General features: G+C 35.0%; 1 long non-coding RNA gene across 1 annotated transcript in view; it reads right to left on the minus strand.

Annotated features, from left to right (window-relative positions):
- Positions 1-26,159, minus strand: part of LOC118529453 (uncharacterized) — a 306,217-nt gene that overhangs the window by 268,716 nt on the left and 11,342 nt on the right. The window contains exon 2 of the long non-coding RNA XR_013447139.1: positions 20,972-21,082. This is a non-coding gene — a long non-coding RNA (uncharacterized LOC118529453). The remainder of the gene's footprint in view (positions 1-20,971; positions 21,083-26,159) is intronic.

Here is a 26,159-nt window from a genome sequence, read left to right on the forward strand (position 1 = left end):
TACCTACTTAAACTGAAAGTAGATTATATAAGGCTTATTAATAAACCCAGAAAGTTCAAATATGGCTGTCTGAGATGGTAAAATGACTATACATTAAAATGAATGTATATTAAAATTAGGAATAATTTTCTCATGTAAATTGGAAGGCAAATAGGTATGAGTACATGAATTTAATAATAATATGTTCTGTATTAAAGAGTTTACATATGCATATTCTTACTTTGACAAGTTAAAAACTTATATTTACTTCCCAACAGAATTATAATTTTAACTAACATAAAATAGTTGAGGAAAAGTATTAAATCCCAAAGTGATTTCAAGAGTGGATATTTATTTAAGATGTTAGATATAATCACAAGGTCATGTCCTGATTGGTTCTTTTGAAAGCTAATGAAAACAGACTTGGCAAATCCCTTTTCTGGTTTTTCTTTCCTAAGAATTTTTAAAATCCTTCAGCCTGTTGAACACCTTTTCACCCACTTCAGTCAATAGAAACTGTAGTTTTATAAGATTATTGATTATATCTTACTTCCCAAATCAAGAAAGTTTTTATCATTAATCTAATACATCATATTCTTACAAATACTTTAACTGTTCTTGATTTTATAGTGTTTTCCAGATGTTTCATATTTCAGATAATTTCTAAACACATTTTAAGATAATTTTCAATCTGTGTCTTATTGGCTTTAGGAGTTTGTAATTCATTTCCTCTTTTTCCTCTTTTCTGCTGTACTCTCATTAAACAATATCTTCATTAAAGATTTTCTAGAAGATAAAAGGTGACTGATAAATATTACAGGTTTGTCAGTAAGTTTTTAAGTGGGGTCTTTGGTAAGTAACCAACTCTAAGTTTCCATTTCCTACACCTCACATGTGCATAATAGTTGCTTTAAGTGATATACAAATGGTTGGCACATTGTAAATGCTTCTCTGTGTAATTTAACATCTTTGGTTTTCCGAGTGGTATTAACCAATTGATTATTGTAACAATTCTTAACTAATGATCACTGTTTTAAGAATGTTTAAATACTGTCCTATTGTTCAGTTATTTCTATTTCCTTTATTATGATTATCTATTTTATCATGCTTAGAAATTATTTTAAAAAGCACAAAAATGGTGTATTGTGATGCATTACTAATAAAGACCTAAACAAATTATTTTCCTTTCTAAGAGAATATTCTACTGGAGAACTGTAGATAAACCATATTCATACTTAAAAGGTTTCAGATTATTGATGTAAAGGTATTAGATCAGGCTCAATAAATAATACATTGAAGTGTGTTTCTGGAAAATGTTAATATTTACTTCAATTTTAATCATTTTGGAATAGTGTGCAAATAAGATTAAGGGAAGAGGTCACACACTTCAAATCTTCAGTTCTGGATAAAATCCCTCTCACCTGAATATTACAGTGTTTCCCAGTCATTTTACAAGTCTACACTTCACTTGATTTTCAAGGGCTTATGATATCTGGTCACCATCTCCAGTCATTTGCTTCTCCCTCCTTTATCCCCTGCTAACTATAGACATGATCGAGTATCTTCCTCTCTTCTGCTCATGCTGTTTCTCTTGAAATACGAATTATTTCACCTAACCTCCAAACCCTGACATATTTTCAAGGCTCCATCTTACATCTCTCCGCCTGCACTTCACGACCACTGAAAGATTGTCTATTGCTAATATATCACTTTCTTTAAAACTTTTACTCATATCCTGTTATGAACTGGAACTTAACTAGTTTTCTGTGGGTATCTCAGTTTTTGAGATTGTAAATTGTGGGGAGAGGAAACTGGGTGGGAGCCAGGTCATCGGTGTCCATAATATCTGGCTGAAAGGAAACAACCTATACCTATTAATTATTTAATTATTATTTAATTATTTATACTACTGCTCAATTGCTGTACTTTACACCTTAAAACTATTTTGGAAAGTATTCTGGGGAAAGTATTATAAAAACACATTATTTGATGCAATTAAGTTTAGATAAACCCAGAAGCAGAACAATAACATGGTCATTAATGGGGTTTGGGCTATGCAGAAAGCCAACATAAGCAATATAAAAACCATTTTACTTAATTACTTCTGGAAATAATAATAAATATTTTGAAATTTTAAAAAAGTATAATGCTCACCATCACACACTTTTATTGCAAAATAAAAATTAGATGATTCCCGAGTAGAACACTTTAAACTGCTTAAGAGAAATTGAGCAAAAATATCCTCATCAGACATTTATTAAATGTATAATTATGCAAAATTTTCTCCAATTATGATACATGCAGTCTTGCATTTTATTTATACTCCAAGAATTTATAATCAAAATGGCAGGGCTGGCAGACACAAAGATGCAACAAAAATACATTAAATAAGTACAAATATAAACTAAAAATTCGCTTAATAACATTTCTATCTTACATAATATTTTAAAATTAGAACGAATTTGCATAAGAAAGAGTATAGAGTAGTAATACAAAGAACACAGAGGTAAAACATACTGTTTCAAAGTACGTTTGCTTTGTTTTTTAAAATAGAGAAAATAATTGTTCTTGCTAAAAAATAGTCTTGGTTCATCATTTCTTTAGAATTTTGTGTCTTCTGTCTTTCATTATTAACTTTGTCACTCCTTCCCATTCCCTCTGAAGTGTTTTTGTATAGTTTGAATTCTATATTTTTTCTTGGTATTTCTTGTTATTTTCTTGTTTCATTTCACTTATGCTTATGTGGGGGAATATTATAGAATGTCTGTGCTGCTATAGAATGTGTGAATTGTTCTAGACTTCCTTCACTTATATCATAAGGCCTGTTGGCCTTCTATCTTGAGGAGCTGGGCAAAGTGTACCATCTACTTTTCTAAGACTGAGTATTCAAGGAGGTATTAGAGAAGGCAACAGGGATAAGTAGGGCTAATCTATGGCTGATACTTTGTTAGCAAACTGAGCACAGGAACTTTAGCAAAATTTTATTAAATGCCCTGTAAAAAGAATCATGAAGGAATAGCATCCATGTTGGTAAGATACCAACAATAACGCTGTTCTGTTTTTCGTAGTTCAAGTTATTAAGCATTTTCTCTTTCCTTGTTTGTCTGGTGCTTCTCTGTCTATATATATAGAAAAATTATATGTATATGTAATATATAATGTATAAAGCTGATAATTTACTAAGAATTATGGTTCTATCTTTTATTTTAAAGATTTTATTTATTTATTTGACAGAGAGAGAGACAACGAGAGAGGGAACACAAGCTGGGGGAGTGGGAGAGGGAGAAGCAGGCTTCCCGCTGAGCAGGGAGCCCGATGGGACTCGATCCCAGGACCCTGGGATCATGACCTGAGCCGAAGGCAGATGCTTAACCAACTGAGCCACCCAGGCGCCCCAAGAATTATGGTTCTATCTACACATATATGATTCTCCTATACTGAGAAGTATGTATTGTGCAGGCCCCATGCCTTCGCACGGCTTACATAATGCTTGCCACATAATAATGATTTAAATGTAATATGCATGCCATGTGTATGTATACACACACACACATTGTTTTTATATTAATATTTTGTATATATACACAGCATATATTTGTTCATTCCTTGTTGGATTAGGGAAAGGAAAATTTTGTGACTTGCCTTTAGCCAACCATTTTTATCCAAAAGACAAGTGAAGCTTTTCCAACTGCCAGATTCTAGCTATTTGTAACACATAATTAAATCCTATCAGGAAGAAACAGTATATGGAATTTCTTTTACTATGAATCTGTTGAGATAATTTAGAGTCATCTCCTAGAGCTAACGGATTTAAAACAGTACAATTCTAATCAATTATATAAACAAATATAGTATTTTAGCTAGAATATTTGGTATCAAAATATTGTAACAACCTAAATAGCTTAGATCCTATATCTGAAAATAAAAAGAAAACATCTATGCACTGCACACACATTTATATTTATGTATATATATATGCATATATAAAATATTATGTTATTTTTGGGGTAAAACTGCTTTATTTCAATTATCATAGTTGGAAATATGTCTGGATCTACCCAAGTTGAAAGGAATCAGATGATAATAAATCTCACTTTTCCGATTGACGGTAAGGTAGTGGTGTCAGGTACTGGGTTTTCCAGATTTTCTATATTCAGAGAGGGTTTCAATTTGTCTGCATTAAATTTCCCAATAATTTCCATCCATTTTCCCCCAAAATATGTGCATACTCAAGCTAAATTCAAAGCTATAATTAGCTAAGATAAAGATTAATGAGATTTTATAAAAACAAAGATGACTTGCAGTACAAACTGTCTCCATTATAATTATAGTGTGGTGTTCTGGTCACTAGTGTATTTTAAAACAACAATTTTGTAAGAAATCATAACTCATTCATTTTAGTTAGAGCTCAGCTGTAGAACCAGATTTCTAGCTTCAAAATGACAGGAACTTCCAGGAGAATAAAGCATATTGATTTAGCACTGAAAATCCTTCTTCTTTTAATCACTGCCATGTGACCTGTCTGGAAGGGTGGCTATGACTTCAATCTGATACAAATGTTGTTGATTGGAAGCAAAGTAATGAAAGTTAAACAGAGTGGCAGGTTGTCAGCACAGATTCTCTCTGCTTCCCAGTATGTGTTGTACAAGGCCCCACGGCTCCAATATGGCTTATATAATGCTTACAGCATAATAATGATTTAAGTGAGGACGCTCACTCTCATATTCAGGCTTGATTTACTGCTTGAGCCAGGATAACTCCTTTTAGAATGTCTGGAACAGCAGGTTGTCCACTAATATGCATAGCAATGAGTTCTATTTTTAAAGTCACTGCTTCTCAGCAAGTGATATGTTTCCCTGAAGATTCACAACTAGAAGCATTGTCCTGAAGAAAAATCCTTCACACATTGCTTTTCTATTAACTCACAAGCAAACTACAGTGTTGGAGGCTAAGATGATGGGTTTCTGTTTTAAAATTTACACTATACATTGCAAGTTTTCTTTTGAAAAATAAGAATGCGAACTATGGTAACAAAATGTATGATCGGTTTGTTTTCCCTGTTAGGAACTGCTTAAATATTTACTGATCCAATTAAAAGAGTAGAAACTCTGGTTGCACTGCATAAAGTTGTTTTATATTTTTTAGTGGCTAGTACCACATGCTATCTTTATAAATAGTAGTCAGGACTTTTCCTTTGGGCAAGGTTTTCCATTATTAAACTTTCCATGCCCTAAAAACAAAATTCTTTCTGGCTATATAATGGGATATGCCAAATTGCTAATGGAAGGAACAGTTTTCATACAGTACACACATATACACACACGCATACACATGTACACACTAATGTACATACATATAAAAACGCAAATGTAGATATGACTTAACCATACTCTTCAGTTCATGATTAATTTCATTGCTCTGTAGTAGGAAAACTCTTGGCTCTACTTTGATTTTTCTTTTCCTCTCCAATTCATCATATTCTTATTCCCTTCATCTCTATATGTACCCATTCTAATCTGGTTACTATATGTGAATGATTATGCATGTGTTATATAAACTATGTAGGGCTGGCTTGGGTACATGGATTCAATGTGTGTGTGTATATATATATATATATATATATATATATATGGGGGTTTTCCTCAAGATTACTTTCTGTTTCTTAGCTTTTTCAACACAAGTCTATCCATTTTGTTACACGTCAGGGATGATATTCCATATTCTTAACAATTTACGGCATGAGAACCAAACAATCAAAATTGATAGTGGCAGCAAACAATAGTTGAAGCCATCTATCCAAGCACCTCCTGGCTGAATATCAGGTCTGTTGAATGGGCCTTGTGTAATTTCAATAAGGATTGTCATACTGCATTACAGAAATTTGGTTTTATATGTTACAACTATCTCATTTCAATTTTTAAATCATCTTTTTTCTCTTGGTGACTCTGTGAATGAACAGAATTTTTTTAATGGTTCTTAGGGGTTCCTTTACTACTTGCCTTATTGGGTCTCATTTAGAAAATCTTTTCCAGCCCTGAGGTCATAAACATAGGACCTTTATTTTCTTCTGAAAAAGTATAATTTTGCCTTTCAAGTTTAAAAATTAATGAACTATAAATTGATGTGTATGTATGGTGTGAAAAAAGAGTCTGATTCATGTTTTTCACCATTCAACATGAAGTAAAAACTCTCCCCAGTAATCTTCAGTGCTAGTTCTGTCATAAAGTTTCCCTTTATGTGTGGCATTGTCCTGCTCTTCAAGAGGAAATACTGCCCATGTCTTACCATTAAGTGCGATACTTGATGTTGTTGCTGAAGCCATTGTATTTTAATAGTAATGACTCCGTGTGGTTGTAAAAGTTCTTCATACCCATAATTTTCTAAAAATTATAGTTTTATCTTGACTGTTAAATTCAATCATTTTTTTTCTAGTTTTATTGACATGATCACATAAGTTTTGCCCTTATTTTTATTTTTTTAAGATTTTATTTGACAGAGAGAGACACAGCGAGAGAGGGAACACAAGCAGGGGCAGAGGGAGAGGGAGAAACAAGCTTCCCATGAAGCAGGGAGCCCAACACAGGGCTCTATTCCAGGACCCTGGGATCACGACCTGAGCCGAAGGCAGATGCTTAACTGACTGAGCCACCCAGGCCTCCCAAGTTTTGCCTTTATTAATAAAGAGAACTTTAGTGAATGTTTTTCTAATGTTAAAACAACTTCCATCTCTGGGAACAAACTCATTGTCAACTTTGCCAAAACACAGTATCTTTTCTGTATATTGCTTGACTAGGTTCCCTAATTTTATCTTTAGTATTTTGGCATTAATATAAATTAATGAGATTTGCTTTTCATGTGTAATCCTTATCAAATCTGGAGGCCAAGTTTATGTGAACTCCATAAAAGGAGTTTTGGAATATGCTTTTTTCTTTATTCTACACCCTGGATTAGTTTGAAGATCTATGGGATTATATTTTGCCTCACAGTTTTATTGGTCTTATTGGTAAAACTGTCTCACTTAGAGTTTGCCTTGTTTTTTTTTTTTTTTTTTTTTAAAGATTTTATTTATTTATTTGAGACAGAGAGAATGAGAGAGAGAGAGAGAGCACATGAGAGGGGTGAGGGTCATAGGGAGAAGCAGGCTCCCTGCCGAGCAGGGAGCCCGATGCGGGACTCGATCCAGGGACTCCAGGATCATGACCTGAGCCGAAGGCAGTCACTTAACCAACTGAGCCACCCAGGCGCCCTAGAGTTTGCCTTGTAAGGAGTTTAGAATATGCTAGACATTGTCACTCAATTGTTCAAGTCTCTTAAACTCCCCTTCATACATTCCATTTTCTTGCTGTGATTCTTTTTGGATAACATTTTTTTTCAAATCTATCTTCCGTTTGACTAAATTTGTGTTCTATTTTCCTAGTCTACTACTTAATCTCATTCCTTTAACTTTTGATTTCAAACATTTCACTATCTTAATTCCTAAATTGTCTCCCAATTTTCTACTTTTTTAAAAATATTTTATATCCCTGTTGTATTTTTGAAGTACTTTAGAAAGAATGTATTTTATTCTATTCTGGTTCTGGTAACTGCCATATCTAAAGATTTTACAAATCCACATCCTCTGTTTTTGCTGTGGCTTGTAGGGAAGTAATAATATTTTCATGTTTCTACACAGTTACAGGCTTCCTGAACACAGAAAACTGGAACCTATGTCTTAGTACAAGCCTAGGAAGTTAAAAGATGATAAAATAGAGAACTCCAGAAAGATTTGCCTCCCCAAAGGCATACATTTACATTCAAAAGGGGAATCCAGAGTTGATCATTAACACACCAAAGGATTTGGTTTGTTTGTTTGTTTTTAGGAAGACTTGGTTTTTCCCTCAGGGAGTTGATAAGGAGGTCAGCTATCCAATATATACTCCCATGTTCTTCATTTGGGGAGCTTCTCCTATATCACCTTCCTTGGTGTACATTCCAGGAATAACCATCCACATCTCATCACATCACTCTGAAAGGGGAAAATATGGAGTAGGCAATTTATGTTGTTACTGCTATAATAGTTTGCCTTGATTCTGAAATCTTGTTTTTGTTTTCAAAATAAATAAAAATAAAGGCAATCTATGGAATGGGAAAAGATATTTGCAAATGACATATCTGATAAATGGTTGGTATCCAAAATCTATAAAGAACTTATCAAACTCAACAACCCCCCAAAAACAAATAATCTAATTAAAAATGGGCAGAAGACATAAACAGATATTTTCCCAAAAAAGCATACAGATGGTCAACAGACATGAGAAAAGATGCTCAACATCATTGATCATCAGGGAAATACAAATCAAAACTACAATGAGATATCACCTCACACCAGTCAGAATGGCTAAAATCAGCACCACAAGAAACAGCAGGTGCTCACGAGAGTGTGGAGAAAGGGGAACCCTCTTGCACTGTTGGTCTATTTATGGGAATGCAAAGTGGCGCAGTCACTGTGGAAAACAATATGGAGGTTCCTAAAAAACGTAAAAACAGAACTACCCTATGATCCAGCATTTGCACTACTAGGTATTTACCCAGATTTTTTTTTTCTTTTTCTTTCTTTTCTTTTTCTTTTTTTTTTTTTTTTTTACTGTGAAAATCTCTTATTACTGTCTCTTGTGGCAAAATAACATTTTGTACAAGTAAGTCACCTAGTTTACTTTGGACACAAAGACAATACAAACTGGAATGAGAATCTTAGGTGAAGGGGAAAGAGGAGAAAGGACAGATCATGTCATTGATGTTTCTTATATTCTGTGAAAAACAGATTTACAGGGGAAAAAATAGACTTTCACAACTTCAATGACTACATGATCCTTTGTAAAACAAGGGGTAAATCTGCCTCCACCAGGCCCTTCTTGTGACAAAGATGTTCTGTAACATGGAATGTGAGGAAATGATGAGTCGATGATCAGGTGTTTACAGCAGGTAAATACCTGGTATTTTGTCCAGAATACAAAAATACTAATTCAAAGGGATACATGTACCTCTCTGTTTATAACACCATTATCTACAATAGCCAAATTAAGGAAACAGCCCAAGGGTCCATTGACTGATAAATGGATAAAGAAGATGTGGTACATAGACATACACAATGGAATATTACTCAGCCATAAAAAAGAATGAAATCTTGCCATTTGCAACAACATGGATGTACTTATACAGTATTATGCTAAGTGAAATAAGTCAGAAAAATACAAATATCATATGATTCCACTCATATGTGGTATTTAAGAAACAAATGAGCAAAGGGAAAGAAAAAAGAGAGAGAGGCAAACCAAGAAACAGACTCTTTATTACAGAGAACAAACTGATGGTTCCCAGAGGGAAGGTGGGGGAGGGGAGTGGAGGAAATAGAGGATGGGGGTTAAGGAGTCCATTTGTTGTGATGAGTCCATGTGTTGTATGGAAGTGTTGAATCACTATATTAGACACCTGAAACTAACGTTACATTGTGTTAACTAAATGGAATTTAAATAAAAACTTAAAAAATAAAACTTATTAATGACTTCTCTGATGTTTTTACTGTGAGCTATTAATTTTTTTCTCAAAAACCTGTTCAAATTCTTTGAGGCTTGGGTAAAGGTGAACTACACAAAAAATTTTTCTTTTTTTCTTTTTTTAACACATCTCAGGGTATTGCTTCTAGCGGTATAATTGTAAGCAAATGGTTAAACTTTCTCTGCTTCAGTTTTCTCGGTTATAAAATTTAAATAAAAACATTTTATGTCATTTTTGCATAAATAATAAAAATATTAAATATATAAATACAGTGCCTAAAAATAATCAGTGATCTATTAATGTTGTTATAAATATTCTACTATATTAAAATTTTATCAGCTAACTTTAAAACATCTAATTAGGACTATTTAGAAATGTTTGCCAAATGTTTCAAATTATCTTTATATCATAAAAAGTAAGAACAATGGGAAAATGTATTGTGATCAACTATTTGCACAGCATTCTTCAAGTCACTATAGACATAAAAATGTAAGACTAATCCCCTCCCTGCATGATTCTGTAATCTAGATGGGAGATATGGCATATGCATATAAAGAGAATAAGCAACAATTTAAATAAAACTATGGTACCTACTAAATTAACAGAGATGGCTATGAGAACAACTTTCAGGAGGAATGAGAGGTGAGTATAGACTAGAGTTGCTGAGGAAGGCTTTAAGGAGAATTCAGACTCTTAGAAACATTATTGTAGCTAAGTTCTTACATTGTAAAATAACAGAATATTATGTAGAGATAAAATGGGATATTTTAAATCTCTAAAACAACCTTTAAGTTTGGCTAAAATTCAATATGGGAGAAAAAAATAAAATATATAAAATGTAGACTACTGGGAAAAAAACAGAAAGGGGAAGAGAAACAACAGACAAGTAGGATAAATACAAAACAAGCATTTACGACAGATGTATAGCCAACCGTACCTGGAATTGCATTAACTATAAAAGGACTTAACTCAAAGTCAGATATTAAACAGAATAAAATAATTCTCAACTGTATGTTGTTTAAACACACATAATCACACACACATTTTAAATACCAAAAAAAAAAAAAAAGGATTTAAAATCGATTTCCAAGAACCTTAAGAAAATTTTAAATTCCAAGAGACACCAAGACACATAACAAAATAGGAAGGCACACTATGTTCTTAGAGATAGAATCTCAGTATCACAAAGATTTCAGTTCTCACTGAAGAGAGATAAACTTAATTTTAACTCAGATTCAGTCTAAATTTCATGTGGAACTTGTTTTAATTTTTTTTTTTTTTTTTTTTTTAAAGATTTTATTTATTTATTTGAGAGAGAGAGAATGAGAGAGAGAGAACACATGAGAGGGGATAGGGTCAGAGGACGAAGCAGACTCCCTGCCGAGCAGGGAGCCCGATGCGGGACTCGATCCAGGGACTCCAGGATCATGACCTGAGCCGAAGGCAGTCGCTTAACCAACTGAGCCACCCAGGCGCCCCAGGAACTTGTTTTAATTTTGAAGGATGTGAAGATTTTAGTTAATAAAAAGTATAGTTGTTAAGAACTGTGAAACTCTGAGATTTTATCCAACTTGCAAACTGACAAATTAGCTCACCAGAGCTTCAATATTCTTGCAGAAGACACAAGAATCCTGAGCTCAGAAACAAAGGATATTATCACACACAATGATAGCAGTTGTTACATTATTTATGTTTCTTTGTACCAGAGCTCTTGTTCCCAGAGGGTAACAGGAGGAGGACCAGATGACAAATGCATAAACAGTTGGTTACATTATAGAAGAGAAACTCTGGCTTAAGAAAAGAGGAATATTTTATAATGGGCATTCAACTTGCCTACTCTATGTTCTGAAGGAAAAAAAAAAATCTTTTTCACTGAGCAGGAAACATGCCTGTCCTTTGCTTCACAGGAAGATCCTATCCCCATCTTCTAAGCCTGTTCTATATAAGCACCTAGAACATATGAGCTACCTTTCATTCATATTTTAAACCTTTTTTTTTTTACTTTGCAGTAATTTTAAACCTATAGAAAAGATTTACCAATTGTCAATTCTTACATTTACCTTCTATCTCCACAACCCCACCCATCTCTTCTTTCTCCCCCCCTCCCCACGCCCCTTCATTTGGTCTCTTTTTTAGCCATTTGAAGGTAACTTAAAGACATAAGGCTATATTATCTCTTAACACTTCAGTGTATCTTTTTTTTTTTTTAAGATTTATTTATTTGAGAGAGAGAGAGAAAGCAAGTGCACATGGGGGAGAGGAGGGGCAGAGAGGGTTTTTGGCAGACTCCATGCTGAGTGTGGAGCTCAATGTGGGGGATCCCACGACTGGAGATCATGACCTGAGCCGAAACCAAGAATAGGATGCCCAACAGAATGTGCCACCCAAGTGCCCCAACACTTCAGTGTATATTCCTTAAAAATCACTGTATAACCATCAAATTCCAGTAATTAACATTTGTGTAATACTACCTTTTAAGCCACAGACTATTTGATTTCACGAAATGTTACAATAAATTCTTTTATGGACCCAGGAGCTAATCCAGTACCAGTAAACATTTAGTTGTTTCAAAATATATCCTGGATATATATCCATATATATATCCCTGTTATAAACAGGGATATATCCATACTTCAAAATATATCCTGGATATATATCCATATTTCATAACATGACTCCCATTTTAGCATTCTGACCCCTGACACCATCATTGTCCTATAATCTTTCTTAATTTTAAGTACTTTTCTTTTATTTACTTTTTAAGATTTTATTTATTTGCTAGAGAGAGAGCCAGCGAGAGTACAAGCAGGGGAAGTGGCAGGCAGAGGGGAAACCAGGCTCCCTGCTGAGCAAGGAGCCTAACGCGGGACTCCATCTCAGGACCCGGAGGTCACGACCTGAGCCTGACAGATGCTTAACCAACTGAACCACCAGGCATCCCAATACTTTTATTTCTGATAGAGAAAATTACTAAATTATTTTTGTATCACAATTTTTATACAAATTTTAAATGAGGTCTTATTATTCTTGAGTTATTTTAACATAACAATAAATATGTTGTACAATAATGTAATATATGTGCCAAAAAAGAACTGATCATATTCTGGATTCATGCAAGCACAGATTATTTTCTTTTAAATTCCCCTAAATGGGCGCCTGGGTGGCTCAGTCGTTAAGCGTCTGCCTTCGGCTCCGGTCATGATCCCAGGGTCCTGGGATGTAGCCCCACATCCGGCCCCCTGCTCCGCGGGAAGCCTGCTTCTCCCTCCCCCACTCCCCCTGCTTGTGTTCCCTCTCTCGCTGTGTCTCTCTCTGTCAAATAAATAAATAAAATCTTAAAAAAAAAATTTCCCCTAAAAAGATGCAGCAAAATATGCCAGCAGTGTTTAATAAAATTTACAACTGAATGACTTTTATCTATAAACTTTCAAAAGGTTCAAATTAAATGACATATTTAAGTATAAGTACAATACAAATCAGAACTATGCAGTAGCACTGAAATAGCATCTGAAAAAGGCCTCTTCTTAAATATGCAATATTGTTCTCCACTTATTAACAACACACTATCCTATAATTTACCCATCATACTGCTACAGAGAGGAAAAGGAAATTGCTAATACTAAGACACTCGGCAAAGTAAACATGGGTATATTGTTTGTAATACTTTTAAGTTAACGGAGTATAAAATTCCCTCCATGAATGGTTGAGAGCAACTGCTCTAAAAATCCCAATGAAATATTAAAATTACTGTTCTTTGAAGTTTTCCCATATCAGAGGAAGAAATATACACACACAAAAAAGTGAAGGTAGTTTCTTTTTTGTTTAAGCCTGTGAGTATAATAATTGGGAAACTGAAGCAAATTCAATTTTTTAGTGAAGCTTGGGGAACGTGAAGTCTCATTTAGATATTTCAATATATAGCGTTCTCTCCTACAGACATGGTACAGATCAAAAGAAATAATCCTGTGATATGTTTTCAGGATGAACAGGGCAAAATGGAAATACGCTTCTTCCCCGAAGACACTCTTCAGTTTCCCAGCAATAGAGATGCTTTTATCCAAGCCTATATTGCCAAGGTGATCATGAGGCTTTAGGGGACAGGGAAAGTGTAGGTTTTATCTTGTGCCCCTCTAAGAGGAAAAATCAAGCCTAGCTTTATAGGATAGACTATATGTAGTGGCCTCACATGATTGACCCTAGGACCTGACTTTTAGGGTCCAACTGCATGGACCAACTGACTTTTGTCTCACATTTCCCTTAAGTTCTTCTTTCCAGTTTATCTTTTTAACTCAGGCAAAAGATTCCACCCATTGTCAAAGCATATCCCAAGATAGAAACTGAAGCTACCTGCAAGGCAATAATGATTGCCCTGACAAAGAGCTCCTGAGGCCCGAACCACCCAGACCAGTTTGAGCTCAACCTCCCACTCACGCCTGCACAGATGGTCCATGGAGTGACCAGCAACCCATGGAGTGGCAACAGTTACCTCTACCTCCTTATAATACTAAAATCTCAGCCCAAGGAGGAGCACAAGCCTCATTTACATAACATATAATGTATGCATGGGCATGTTTCCTTAATACGCATGCATAACCTTTTGCCTGCCTCTACACACAACGACGAACCCTAAATAAAAGGAATCCACTCACTGCTGCTCAGGAAGTCACAGCTTTGGAAGCTATTCCCTATGATCTCCTTATTTGCTGCAAATAAAGTTTCCTCTGTGGGACAACTCCACCTGGTGTCGTCTCTATCTGTGACTCACCAGGGAGCGAACTCACATTTGTTTGGTTACATCATGAGCCATTGGACTGATGCCTTAGAAAAGAAAGGGCTCTAAATTTGTATTGGGGAGACCAGGAATCGCACCTTGTTTTTGTAAGGCCACATCTTATAACTTGTATCATCTTCAGATTCTTTAACTCCGAGGAACAATTTTTTGAGGTATATTGATGATTAAATTAAATGATCCATGTAGAAATACTCTTTAAAATATTTATGATAATGTATAGTACAATTCCTTGAAATTACTTAGTTGTAACTAATTCTTTTTGTTAAATCCATACACAGAAAACCTTCAAATATGATAGAAATCGGTAATTATGAATGGGGAAATATCAAAACAATGTACAGAAAAAAAATTTTGACCCAACAGAGAGTTGATGGTTATCCCTTCTACCCATGAGGAGCTCTACACTGAAACCTTTCCCTCTACCCAAGCCTGCTCGCACTCTTTCAGAATGAACATGCCACCTACAACCAGAGCCTTGCAGTTCTGTCCTTTCTCTGACTTCAGGCCTGCTATACTTGGGGCTCACTCTGGCCAACATCATCATCAGGAACTTAACTACCTCTCCAATTTTAATCACCAGTGTTGAAACTCTGATCGTGACTTCCTATATTTTATTTTTCACTTTGTCTTATTCACTTATTCTTCATTTCCATTTAGATATTTATACTATGACATTGCATTTTTCTCCTCATGTATCAGTTTCTCCTGATCTCTGTTTAATCCCAAACTAGCTCAGATCCCATGGTTGGTCATCAAATTGCTCTATCATAATCATCCTTTACTCTCTTATACCTCTATCCTTCAACACATATCTTAGCCAAAATTCCAGCCCCTGATTTTACCATTTCTTCAACCAGATATCTTACATTTTCTTCCCCCAATTTTATTTTTCTAAAGTTAAGAATTGCTCTGGTTCTTTTGAAACATCACCAAAATAATCTTCATCTTGGTGGTTTTTCTCAAGAGCTCCACTTTTTTAGGATGAAATACCTACACCTTTTACCTCATTAAGTCCTACTCCTCTCTTTAGACTCAACCCAGCATTCACCTTGTCCAAAAGTCTCACATGATCATCTCTAGATGGAAGGTGTACCTGATGTCTGCTCCCATGGCTATTTTTTTTTAAATTTTATTGTCTTATTTGAGTTCCCACAGAAATATTCAGACAAGGATTCAAGGGCAGGTTGTTTATTTGGGAGGTGATCCTAAGAAACACTGTTAGCAGATTGGGGAAGTGAGACAGGGAAGAAAAGGAGTTAATAAAGGTATATATATATATATTTTAAAGTTATCATTGTGGATGATTAAAGCTTAATTCCACTTGGGAACCTCGAAACCAATGCAGAACATGCCAATAGAATTATCCAACTCTAATCATTCATTGGTAGAGTGCTCCTTGATGGAAACAGTTAATTCCCTGGCACTTCTGACCTGTCCTTCACTCACGTGGAATAGGCCCCAGCATCTAAAAAGTTACTACTTAGAAGTAGCTGGTGGTAATCAGGCTCTCATGCAAGGAAATTATAAGTTATAAAGGAGATATGAGTAAGGTACTGATGTATCTGCTACATGTATTTACCATGATATAATTATTTTTTGTGCATGCCTTCTAATAGACTATGAAGCTCCTTGATGGAATGTATAGGTGTATGTGTATGTCTGTATGTGTATCTTTACTTTCTTGTCACCTAATTAGGTAGTCATGAAGTAAATATTTGTACACAACTGAAAAACAGAATGTTCAAAAAAAAAATGTTCAACTCTTCTGGCCCTGCTAATGGGTTTAGTACTGATAATACATTAAATATTGGATTATTATTTCTAAAACTATTACTGATTAGAAATAGCATTATGTTATAAATACACCTAAGCAATAGTACAAAAATGAGTTTGGGAGATATTTGGAAATTCACTCCTATTTCAACAAGGAAAACATGTAAGACTTTCGTACTTTTTATATTTTAAAAAAAGATCTGTTTATTCCTGAAACATGTTTCTTTTACTAGCCATTTCAAATGATGGATAAAAAAATTATGTTCATGGCCTTCACATGATGTTGTGCCGCAAAATGTAGAATAATAGTTCATAATCAAAGCAGATCCATCCTACATTATTTGTCTAAGGACTATGGAGAAAAAAGCTTGGACATTTTTTTCTATTCAAATAATGGAAAAAGTGCATTCTAACACAGATGTTGGTATATTATATATTACAATTAAAATTAAAAGATGTCATATTTTCAGAATGTAACTTTGAATCTCTTTTACCAGCTAGTCAGGAGACCAAGAACAAATGTCCATGTGGGATTGCAACAGTTAGTGGAAATTATATTTTCTCTATTAAGTTTGTCATGATCCACATGGAAAGTCAGAAATATTATCTCCCCATCATATCATTCAATAAAGTTTAAAACTTTGTACACATATGTCAATTATTAAAACAGGAGAATAACGCTTCTACTGTAGTTTCTGGAGAATTCTGACCTACTGTCAGTCAGTTTGACATTTATGCAGCAAACCCAGCTCTCTAGTTCAGCCTAATATCATGCAAATTATAGGAAAAGCGTTTTTAGATAAAGTGAATGGATTGGGGGTTGGTGAGCAAACATGCCAAAGTGGCTTAGTTGTGTTCTATGCATTAATTCATTTGCACCTATAAAAATGTAAATGATTTAGTCTGGAAACGAAAGTACCTTGCATCTCGGTATGTTAGTTTATATTGGATCAGCAAATTATTTAAACAAATGAGTGAGGTGTCAAAATAAGCTACTGAAGAATGCCAGATGGCCCTGACTCATCTTCTTCTAGTTAATGCTTGTCAGTAATAAGATAATTTGAATAAAATAAATTATTCCCTTTAAAAAGGAAACTCATCCAACATGTAAAATAAACATAGATTAGTGTTTATTGTGCCCAAACAGATTTCCTGGCAAAGAAAATATAACTTTATTCATGTACATCACCACAGCAGTAAGAGAGACATATGTTCTTATTTAGATGTGTTTGTGAGAATTATGCATGAAAACATCTCATTCATTAACATTGAATGTTAACATATCCAAAGGAGAGTTGTTAGTTTAGTTTCTTTAAATAAGAAATTTCATAAGATATCAACTGAAAATTACGGCAGTTCCCTAAAATCTCATTTGGGTATATTCCTCCAGCTTACGTCAATGCTGTGAATCCATTAATAAAAAGCAAAGCAATAAAAATCATTCCCGACATAGCAAAATATGCTTCAAACAAGAATGCCTTCATAGGTAGACAAGCAAGTAAAAAGGAGGTTTCTCTACAGTGTTTAGAAACAATCATCCCACTAAACTAACTCAAAAGTTTTGCTTTTCAAATGGTGTGAATTTCCCTCCCTATTTTTAGAGAAGGCAGGTCTGCCAAGTATAATATAAAGACCTGTTGACTAGGAGTGATGAGACAGGTGTCCAGGCCTCACTGTACATCAGAAGTTAAACAGACTTGGGCCAGGCTTTAAATGTTCTAAAGGCTTTCTTTTAAGAAAATATAGAATAATAATTTTGTCATGTTTACATCATTGGTTTATTCTTATATAATTAAAGTGATGGATATAAAAGCACTTTGCATTATCAGTGAAGAATATAGTTTTTAATGCAGACATTTTATAACTGCTTTTGAAGGATGTAAAAAGAGAGCTGAATATTACTATGCCATGTTCATTTATGGAATGACTAAACATTGTGGCCATGTCAGTTTTCCAAACACCAATCTATACATTCAAAAAATAACAAAAAAAAATTTTTTGAAGAATCTGACAATCTTTCCAAATTTTGCTTCAAAGACTAAAGATCTACTGATAGTTAAGTCATTTTAAAGAAGAGGGTGCAGGCTATTGTTACAGGATTTTTATTCCCTTAGTGTCCAAAGTTCTTGGTCAAGCCACTTCAAAGAATGAAGAGGTAGACCAGATGAAGAGTGGTGGGCAGCAAGGCAAAGTTTATTGAGCAATAGTATAAAGCTCCCAGAGAGGGAGGGGACCGGAGAGGATTGCCATTTTGGTGTTCAAATCTAGGGGGTTTTTATAAGCTCTTTTGCAGAACTACCTTGAGCATCCTGAGTGTGGGCCCCCTGTGGAGTGGGTGCTAAGGTGTGCCAATCAGGGCTTGCATCAAGCACCCATCTACTTATTGGGTTATTATTTACGTGTTAATAGTCTTTTGGGCTGATATCTGGAGACTGACTGTCTCAACTTGTGATAATGACCAATGTTTTATGGTTGATTGTTCTGTTTCAGGATGTTTTGCAAAAGTCACTTCCGTAGAGGCTACTGTAGACAGGATGTTCTTGTGGTCTTGTCTAAGCTGTAAAACAGGATGTTAGTGCGGTTTTGTCTTAGCTGTCCCAGCTCCCTGTTTTCCTGTTGGGAACCCTGGCCCTGACTACCTAAGTGTCCAACTAAGTCCTAACACTATGAAATATCCCTAGATCTTTGGAATAGAAAAGAGATTTCCAAAGTACATATACCTAGAAACTTTGATATGATTAAGGTGACCATATAACCCAATGGTCCATGGTGCTAGGAAAGCTGGCTAACTAGGTAAGAAAAATAAACCTGAATCCCTGACTAATATGGATCCTGATAAATCAAAGACCTAAATGTAAAGAGTAAAACCATAAAGTCAAAGAAGAAAATTCAGGTTACTATCACTGTGAGGTAGGTTAGGAAGGGAGTCCTCAATAGGATGTCAAAAGCACTCACTCTAAGGCAAAATACTGATTGACTTGACGACATCTGTTGAAAGTTTAGCTAAGCTAAACTCCATGTTATTGCTGCTTTAACACCCATTTTGTTTGGCTAAGCAGCCTTCAGGGACCTTAAACAGACACTATATCCCTCACATAAGTGCATGCCATGGATAACAGCCCTCAGAGGTACAAGCAGATACTAAGTTCCTGACACCATTTCTCCAATAGCTCTGTGATCTCCCCTGCCTCCCAGTGCTTTCCCTTTATGGGCCTCTTAGATAAAACCCTCATGTGGCTTACCAAAGCCCTATTTTTTTGGTTTGAATTAATCAATCTGGCCTTAGCCCAAGAATCCAAAAGCACTCTATCCACAGATCCTAATAAAGGTCCCAGATCCTGCCTCTCTCTGTTTGCACTCTGTCTTGACTTCCTTGTGTGGCCCTTCCAGGTATTCTGGGTATTTCCTTCAGGGCCTGTGATGAATTCCTAACATCAAAGATTTTATTTAATGAAAGATAACACAAATGTATGTACCAGACCTGATGACATTCTGGGAGAAGATACTTAAGATACTAAAACTAATAAACCATGAAGATCTAGAATACATAAGAAAACTCCTACAAATTAATAAGAACATGATGAGAACCAGATTTAAAATGGTGGAGGAATTTTCTTTTCTTTTCTTTTCTTTTTTTTTTAAGATTTATTTATTTGAGAGAGAGAGATTGCATGGGTGAGCATAAGTAGGGGAAGAAGCCGAGGTGGAGTGAGACAGAGAATCCTCAAACAGACTCTCAAATGAGCATGGAGCCTGACTTGGGGCTAGATCCCAGAACCCCGAGATCATGACTTGAGCCAAAGTCAAGGGCTGGCTGCTTAGCTGACTGAGCTACCCAGATATCCCAGGACTAGAATTTTCACAGAAGAGATAGCCCAAATAATTTCAATCTCATTAGAAATTCAACAAGATAAACTAAATTACCAAATCAAATTAAATTAAAACAGTAAGATACATGCATATACCTATCAGTATGGTTACCTATCAGCATGATGCAAAAAGTAAGAACAATGACCAATAACGAGATTGTTAAGGGTAAGAAGAGACAGTCACTCATATCACCCATTGCTGGGGGATGTGGAAATGTGTAGCCATTTGGAAAATGTAGATATAATCAACAAAATTACTCTTGATTTTACTCTGTAACTCTGTAATCCAAGTTACGTAACAGCATAAAACCAAGTATAATATAGTGGTTAATGTTATCTCTGAAGTCAGATGATTTGGGTTTATTTTACATATCAACTTACTACTGAACAATTTACTTTTCTGTGCCTCAGTTACTTCTTTCAAAAAATTAGAATAAGAATAGTGTTTCTGTCAAAATTAAGGATGAAATGAGTTTATGGATGTAATATATGTAAGGAAAACAGCACATTAGAACTACAAAAGAAAATACAAACTAAGAAACGTGTGTATGTCCATCAGACGATTGTTGGTGTAAGAAGTTAGAAACATCCTAGATATCCATCATTAGGAGTAATATGTAGCTGGTACATAGTACAAAACATTAGGCAATTGATAAGATTAATGATCTTGAGCCATAAGAGTAAATCTTAAATATTTAGAGTACATTTATTTGAATTAAAAAAATACCAGACTTCCCATTTCAGGTCAGACATGTAAAAACTGTGGAAAGTGTCATTGATCCTCAAAACAAGAAAAAAACTGAACAAACTAAAAACCACCAATCCATCAGAGAATTGAAGTCAGAAAGCAAACTCTGTCCCCAAAACTGGGGAGCAAGGCTGATACAAAAATCTGAACAGAAACTTCACCAAAGAAGAGACGCAAGAGGCAAAAGAAAAAAAAAAAAGCATATAAAAAGATGCTTAACATCATATGTCACTAGAGAATCACAAATTAAAACAACATTGAGATATCACTACATACCTGCTAGAATGGCCAAAGTCCAGAACACTGATGACACCAAATGCTGGAGAGGATGTAGAGGAACAGGAACTCTTGTTCATTGCATTGGGAAAGCAGACTGGTATAGCCACTCTGAAAGACATTTCGGGAGTTTCTTAAAAAACTAAACATATTCTTATCGTTCATTGTAGTGATCATGCCCCTCGGCATTTACCCAAGGAGTTGAAAACTTATGTCCACACAAAAACCTGCACGTAGATATTTACAACTGTTTTCATAATTGCCAAAGCTTGGAAGCAACTAAAATATCCTATAATAGGTGGATATATCAACAAACTGTGATACATCCAGACAATGGAATATTATTCATTAATAAAAAGAAATGAGCAATCAAGCCACTAAAACACATGGAGGAAACAAATGTGTATTACTAAGTGAAAGAAACCAGTCTGAAAAGGCTACCAACAGTATGATTCAAGCAATATAGCATTCTCAAAAAGGCAAAAGTCTAAGACAGTTAAAAGATCAGTGGTTACCAGGGGTTGAAAGGCTGGGGGTTGGGGTTAGGGGGAAGGATGAATAGGAGTAGCACAGAGGATTTTTAGGGCAGTGAAACTATTCTGTGCAATATGTTGATGGTAAATACCTGACATTATGCTTTTGTTAAAACCCATAGAACCATTCAACCCAAAGAGTGAATCCTATTGTAAAACATGGATTTCAGTTAATAACAGCATGTCAATATTGCTTCATCGATTGTAATAAACTACTTCACTAATGCAAGATGTTAATAATAGGAGAAACTTAGGCATTTATGCGGAACTCCATAATTTCTGCTCAGTCTTTCTGTAAAGGTAAAACTCTAAAAATAATGTCTACTAATTAAAAAATACAAATGAAGCAACACTTACATTATAAAAAGATATATACATTCTAAGGACATAGATCAAACTTATTAAACTGGATAAGAAAGAAAATCAGAGTCAGGGACAAAGATCAGAAAGAAAATAAGTTTTTAGTGACAAAAAATAGTATAATAAAAACTGAAGAATATACTAATATCTTATTTCTCTGCCTAAGAACTCACAAAGAAAAAAAGCACTAAGGATTTACTTTTAGATATATATAGTATTGATAACATGAGCATCCATCTTTTAAAAGAAAATTAACTAGATCTTGTAAAGTGCTTGGGGATAAAGAGAAATGCCAGAAGGTAGAAAGTGAGGCAGAAGGAGGAAATCGGACAAGATCATCTCTAAGTAAGGGTTTTATCTTTAATGAATTTAATGAATTTGCAGATGTAGCTAAGCTGGTAAGCATGCCACTGACTTCAGGAACTGACCGAACAGCAAGCATGGGGAAGACACAACATTGCGAGTCCAGTGGTCATCATGCCTGCAATTTCCTTTAAATCACTCAGTACTGATGATGGGAAACAATGCATGGGTCAATTACTTTCATCTTTGACTTCCAGGAACAATTAGTTGCATAACCAAGAATGCCTAGTCCAGGGTGCTCAGTGGTCGTGATACATAGAAGCACTTTCCAGAGAGTTTATCAGATATAAGGGAGGGTCATGCTCCAGAGGTGGCTGATACAAGCTTTTCTGAAATCCCTAACTTGATCAACAAGTATTTAAAAAAAAAAAAATTAGCACAATGATAAAAGTGATTTCTTAATTATTATGATGAATGTAGGAAATGAGCTCTCATTAGTAAAATTCAGTATGCTGAAATAGAGGCTCTCCCCCACCTTTAATGAAGTATCCAACAGTTTGTAGGGTTGACTTTATCCCAAAATGTTTCAGCATTAAGGTGTTATGTTGCACTGTATTCTGGCATTGGTTTTTATTTCTGATAATATGCCATTGATGAGCTGTGGCTCCGGATCAGGCTCTGGAAAGGATGTGCCTCATAAAGGTGTGATCAGAGCACCTGGAAGGACAGAGAATTGGGACTTTTCTGTTGCCAGGACAGGTTTATGAACTATTCTGTGACCACTTTCTCATAGATATTTGTTTAATAGGTAACTATATGAAGGGCTGCATTTGAGGTTTTGCTCATTACAACCTCACAGAAAGGTTGTGGGAGATATCAAATTAAGAGCATTTAAGTGGACAAATGTGATAAAATATCCCACAAGAGCAAGTGTAATGTGAACTTAATGTTCTTTGGATTTAGCCACAGGAAAGTATGAGTGATATGGTAAAAGGAGTTTCAGAGTTGTAGGGAACTGAAAGCAAATGTAAGAAAGTAGAAAGAGCAATCTGGCTATTCTTTCTGGAAGTATAATGCAAGGAGTAGGTTTGCCCATCCTGGGTGTTCTCTTTGTCACGCCTAGATAAAGAGCTATCTGGAACACAGGCTTCCCCCACATCTTTCTCCTAGGGGAAGAGGCTGCATCCAAATACAGCTTCCCATAGAAACAGTGATTCCTCCCCCAAGCAGGGGAAGTCTCCTGTACGCTCAAACACTCCAGGTGCTGAGCAGCATGCATTCCCACACAGCTCCTGTTAATAAACTAGTATCTAAATTTACATCGCCTGTTGCCAAGCAGTTTATTTCTAAATTGACAAAGCCCTTACCCTTGTGTGATAAAGATCAAGGCAGGCCCAAACCCACCTCCATCTGGTATTACAGGAGAATGAGAGATCTATGCTTTTTTCTTATGAACTCCAGCCCTGCAAAATGTTGCTTTCAAAGTAAAAGCTCTACCTCACCACAGACCACGTTGTGGAGTATTCCAGGAGTCTGATACTCAACAGGTGACAATGGGTTTGTTGCACAGAATGGGTAGGAGAGATTTTTTATGTGAGTAATAGAAAATGAAAATGGATTCAAAGGAGGTTTTATGGTGGAAAGCAGTTTGTTAGTTGTTTTAGAGGGTAAAATAGACCTGAAAATATTTGAATGCTAATGAAAGGTGATGGAGAAAGTGAAAGATGTTGAAAAGCATAAAAGGCAGAGGATAATCAATAGAGGAAAATCCCTAAGAAAGACAGAGGGCACACTATTTAGGGCACAAGTGGGAAGAGACTTAATAGGCATGTGGACAGCTCTCCTACTTCATCAAGTGGCAAGCTGGCTGCTGATACTAAGAGCTAGTTTGTAAGACTTCCTTATCTTCAAATCGCATACATTCTTAGACAATCTCTATTGTTCCAATTGAGCAAGATTAAGCTGTGTGATTTCCTAATTATTGTGGTCAAGAAACATGCCTCTCACTATTCGACCTATGCCTGACTTCCATATCTATCCCTAAGCCAATCTCCCTGGCAAGGAGTATGGAAAATACACTTGCATTAGTTAGGGCAACACTGACTGCTATAATAAACATAGTTCACAAAAAAATCAACATTTATTTCTAGGTACCAAAGAGTTCAAAATGAGTTTTCTGTATTGTTGGGTCTGTCTTCTGAGTAATTCTAGCTCTTTCTATTTTGTGGCTCCACTATCTTCTAGAGCTGGCTTGCAAGGTTGCCTTGCATGTGTGACTCAAACTGGTGGAAAGAGAAAGAAAAATCAAGAACTGTAATGAGACACAGAAGGTCATTATGTAAGGACATAGGGGTTGATTCATCAAGAAGATATAATTATAATTATATATACAGTAAATGTCAGAGCACCTAAATATAGCAAGCAAATATAACAGATCTGAAAGGAGAAATAGACATAAATGCAGTAATAGTGGAGGACTTTAATATCTCACTTCAACAATGAATAGATGATCCTAAACAAACATTAACTTGAACTATACCTTAGATCAATGGACCTAACAGACATACGCAGAATATTCCATCCACCAGCAACAGAATACACATTCTTGTCAGGCACACATAAACCACTGTACAGGATAAATCATATCTCAGATCACAAAACAAGCCTTAGCAATGGGAAGAAGAATGAAATCATATGAACTATTTTTACCATCCACATGGTATGCAACTAGAAATCAGTAACAGGATGAAAACTGGAAAATTCACAAGCATGAGAATACTAAACAACACGCTCTTGAATAACAAATGGGTCAAAGAAGAGATCAAACTGGAAATTTAAAAAAAAAAAAACTGGAAATTTGTGTCTTCAAACACACAAAAATGGAAACACAATATAATAAAACCTATGAGATGCTGCAAAAGCAGTTCTAAGATGGAAGTTTATAGCTATAAATTCTACATTAAAAGAAAGATGTTAAATAAACAATGTAACTTTACATTCCAAGGAGTTAGCAAAAAAATAAAGAATAAGCTCAAGTTAGCAGAAGAAAAAAATAAAGATTAGAGCAGAAATAAATGAAATAAAGATGAGAGAAACAATAGAAAAAAAAAAAATCAACAAAACTAAGAGCTGTTTTTTCAAAAGCCAAAATTAACAAACCTTTAGCCAGACTAAGAAAAAGAGATAAAAACCAAATAAAATCAGAAGTGAAAGAGGAGGCATTATAAATGTTACCACAGAAACACAATCGTGAGACTTCTAATAATATATGCCAACTAATTGGATAACCTAGAAGAAATGGATAAATTCCAAGAAATATACAACTTACCAAGACTGAATCATAAAGAAAAAAAGACCATCTGAACAGTTCAGACAAATAACGCATACGGAGTTTGAATAAGCAGTCAAAAACCTCCCAACACAAAAGAGCCCAGAATCAGATGGCTTACCAGGTGAATTCTATGAAACATTTAAAGAAGAATTAGTGCTAATCTTTCTTAAACTCTTCCAAAAAATAATAGAAGAGGAGGGAACACTTCCAAATTCATTTTGTGTTGCCAGCATTACTCTCCTACAAAAGTCAGATAAGGATACCACAAGACAGAAAACTACAGGTCAATACCCTTGATGAATATAAATGCAAAAATTCTCGACAAGATACTAGCAAACAGAACTGAAAAGCACAGAAGGATCATGCATTCATAATCAAGCAAGATTTACTCTTGGGATGCAAGGACAGTTCAATATACACTAACTGATAAATGTGATACACTGCATTAATAGAATGAGGGATAAAAATTATATAATCATTTCAATAGGTGCAGAAAACAGCATTTGACAAAATTCAACATCTTATGATAAAAACTAAACAAATTAGGCATAGAAGGAACATACATCAAAATAATAAATGCCATATATATGTATATATATATATATATATATATACATATAACAAGCCCACACTAACATCATATTTAACAGTGAAAGGTAGA

The sequence above is a fragment of the Halichoerus grypus genome, chromosome 1 (genome assembly GCF_964656455.1).
Source record: "Halichoerus grypus chromosome 1, mHalGry1.hap1.1, whole genome shotgun sequence".
Taxonomy (NCBI): Eukaryota; Metazoa; Chordata; class Mammalia; order Carnivora; family Phocidae; genus Halichoerus; species Halichoerus grypus.